A 4,215-nucleotide genomic window follows, 5' to 3' on the forward strand; every position below is an offset into this window, starting at 1 on the left:
CAGCTTTAGCATCATTCCTTCCAAAGAAATCCCAGGGCTGACCTCCTTCAGAATGGACTGGTTGGATCTCCTTGCAGTCCAAGGGACTCTCAAGAGTCTTCTCCAACACCACAGTTCAAAAGCATCAGTTCTTCGGTGCTCAGCTTTCTTCACAGTCCAACTCTCACATCCATACATGACCACTGGAAAAACCATAGCCTTGACTAGATGGACTTTTGTTGGCAAAGTCCTTAGCATAGAGGAAGATAATGGGGAAAGAGATTTGAGGAAAGAGCAAACAAGCTGAATTAAGTGCTAAAGAGATGAAACGAGGCATAACTTCTAATACAGAGAGGAACTGATGAGCAGGTATGACCCACAGGAAACTGGCGACTTGAGTGGACAGTACTAGTGCAAATTTCTTTAATAGTGCTAAACTGAGCACCTGAATGCTCGGATTAACTGAGCTTTGTGGTTCTATAGGTCAAGTACACTGGCATGCCAAAGGTCAAAAAGGTCTAGGGAAACAAAAAGGAGACAAGGGTATAGATTCAATAGGAAACAAGTGATGCATGAGGATGCTGATTTCTTCGGGAAAAAATGGAATAAACAAGGGACCTACTGTCAGATTGTGACCAAAATGGTAGTATAGAGAGTTGTACCACAGAAGGGATCAGATTCTAAAGGCAGCACTTAGGACATAAATTTCATAAGGTCAAATTTTCCCTTGGAAATTCCTTAAATTGGCCTTAAAACATAGTTTGCATTGACATCCTGACATACTATTTTCCAGCAAGTCCACGCTGGCCTAGAACTCTGTCTTTGGTTGAGCAGCGTGTAAGTAGTTGGCATGTGTTCAGAGGCCATATTAACAAAAATAGGGAGTGTTCTTTGACCATTAGAATCACAGTGAAGGCAACAAGATGTTCCCTCAATAAGAGATAAAAGGGAACTGAGGTCAACCTGCAAAGTAGCAGAATCCTGGCTCCCACCTTATCCTCACTTATTGGCACACACTCATTGAAAGGAAAGGCCTTGAAGCAACTGTGCTATTTAAATTGTTCTTTCTTTTTCTCACTTTCCCTTCAGGCAGTAGAACCAAATTTAAATAAGTTTAAAACATGAATGATGTGATTTCACTATTTTAGGAATAAGATTAAGAGTGAGCTTAAACAATTAGAGACTGTGGTCTGTGTGAATCATGAAAGTAAGATTTCAAGGATCCAGAGAGTGATGAAAGCAAACGACAAGTATCCAAATAACTATCATTATCAATCCTTGTGCTGCCTCCAAAAATTTCCATTTCAAGCATCTCTCTGACCACCACCCAATCTTCCTGTCTATTAATTCTAGTACCCCCACACTAGGCAATTATCCAAACGAGTGACTGCCCTTTCTCATTTTCTCTTCCCCTTCTCTTAGTATCCTGTGTACACAGACTCCTCCTAATGGTCCTTCATTACAGATTTGCTTGCAAACCACCTTGATTCCTTGATCCTCTCTTCTTCCAACACACTTGCTTGGTCAGGCTCAACAATGTGGCTACTTAAGTACCTGAAGAGTTGAACATTATTTTCTCCCAGTGTTTCTTGTGTTACTATTTGGACTGGTTTCACTTTATTTTTTTTGTGTGGTTATTTTTAATTGAGGTATAGTTGATGTGTAATATTATATAAGCTTCAAGTGTACAATAATTATTAAAGGTTATATTCTATTTATAGTTATTATAAAATACTGGCCATATTCCTCACATTGTACTGTATATCCTCAAAGCTTATTTATTTTATACGTAGTACGTTGTGCCTCTTAAGCCCTTACCCCATCTTACTCCTCCACTCTTCCCACCAGTATCCACTAGTTTTTTCTCTGTATCTATGAATCTATTTCTTTTTGCTGTTACATTCCTCACTTGTTCTATTTTTCAGATTACACATATAAATGGTATACAATTTTTGTCTTTCTCTGTCTGACTTATATCCCTTAGCATAATATCCTCCAAAAAAATGGTTTCACTTCAAATTCATGGTTGCAAATTTAGTGTGGGATCACAAATCTGTATTGCCTGGCAGTCCTACATTTCTCTACCAAGATGAGTGTACAAGAGAAGTCTGTTTTGAAATTTCTCCTATTTCTCCTCAAACCTCCAACACCCTTTCTACGTACTTTCTCAGCTGAAGCCTTTATGTCAAATGTCACTAGTCATAGTGACAGCCAGATAGGAACAGTCTCTCTTTTCCACCACAGGATCCACTGCCTTGTATCTATGTCCATGCAGTCTTTTTTTCCCTCTCACAGTGGATGGATTGCCAATCCTAAGTTCAATTCTTCCATTAATGCTTTGAATCGCATTGCCTTCTGCCTTAAGATCTTGTCCCTGCAACCATTTCTATGTTCTCTTGCATCATTTATTTCTCCCTCTCTAGTATATTATTCCCACTGATTATAAGCATGTCATAGGATCACTCGTCATTAAAAAACCCTCCTTTGTCCATACATCTTCCTCCAACAGTTGTCCCATTTCTCTGTCTCTCTTCACAACAAAACTCCTCAATTTGCCTATAGTCAACCATCCTGGCCCTTTGTTCTCTATTCCCTTCTCATCTGTCTTATTTCATTCCTTCACTCTACTGAAACTGATTTTATCAAGGTCACCAGTGTCATCCATACAGCCAAATGCAATGGTCACTTCTCTGTACTCATCTTACTCACTCTCTTAGCAACACTGAACACGCATAATTATTCCTTCTTTCTTGGTATCAGGATCCCACAGTCTCTTCATTTCTCTTTAACTTCTCTATTTTTTCTTTCTCCTCAGACTTCTCCTCCTCCTCTGTCCAACAACCAAGTGTTGGTATATTCTAGTGATCAATCTGGATCCTCTTCTCTTTTTTTCTTTCTACTTTCTCTGTAGAGAGTTCATTCAGTTTCATGACTTTAATGTTATCTTCTGATGGCTCCCCAAATTATGATTATGGCTCTTCTTCAAGTTTCAAATTTGTATAGCTAATTGCCTGCTTGACATCTCACTCTGATATCTAATAGGAAGCTAAAATTTAACATGGCTGAAACATAACCTTTAAGACACGACTATGTCTCCAATCTTTCTTCCCAGTGCTTTCTGTTTCCCAAAATGCACCACCATTCCCAGGGTATTAGCTTTCTATTGCTACATAACAATATTACCACAAACTTAATATCTTAAAATAATACACATTTACAAAAAAAAAAAAAAACTCTCCAGGAAGCAGGCATAGAAGAAACACACCTCAACATAATAAAGGCCATATATGACAAACCATATATGCCAAAGAATGCTCAAACTACTGCACAATTGCACTCATCTCACACGCTAGCAAAATAATGCTCAAAATTCTCCAAGCTACGTGAACTGTGAATTTCCAGATCTTCAAGCTGGTTTTAGAAAAGGCAGAGGAACCAAAGATCAAATTGCCAACATCCGCTGGATCATGGAAAAGCAAGAGAGTTCCAGAAAAATATCTATTTCTGCTTTATTGACTATGCCAAAGCCTTTGACTGTGTGGATCACAATAAACTGTGGGAAATTCTCAAGAGATGGGAATACCAGCCCACCTGACCTGCCTCTTGAGAAACCTGTATGCAGGTCAGGAAGCAACAGTTAGAACTGGACATGGAACAACAGACTGGTTCCAAATAGGAAAAGGAATATGTCAAGGCTGTATATTGTCACCATGCTTATTTAACTTATATGCAGAGTACATCATGCAAAATGCTGGGCTGGATGAAGCACAAGCTGGAATCAAATTTGCTGGGAGAAATATCAATAACCTCAGATATGCAGATGATACCACCGTTAAGGCAGAAAGTAAAGAGGGAATAAAGAGCCTCTTGATGAAAGTGAAAGTAGAGAGTAAAAACGTTGGCTTAAAGGTCAACATTCAGAAAACAAAGATCATAGCATCCAGTCCCATCACTTCATGGCAAATAGATGGAGATATAGTGGAAACAGTGGCAGACTTTATTTTGGGGGCCTCCAAAATCACTGCAGATGGTGACCTCAGCCATGAAATAAAGATTCTTACTCCTTGGAAGAAAAGTTATGGCCAACCTAGACAGCATATTAAAAAGCACAGACATTACTTTGCCAACAAAGGTCCATCTAGTCAAGGCTATGGTTTTTCCAGTAGTCATGTATGGATGTGAGAGTTGGACTATAAAGAAAGCTGAGCACTGAAGAATTGATGCTTTTGAACTGTG

Source organism: Bison bison, unplaced genomic scaffold (genome assembly GCF_000754665.1).
Source record: "Bison bison bison isolate TAMUID 2011002044 unplaced genomic scaffold, Bison_UMD1.0 scf7180017864508, whole genome shotgun sequence".
NCBI lineage: Eukaryota > Metazoa > Chordata > Mammalia > Artiodactyla > Bovidae > Bison > Bison bison.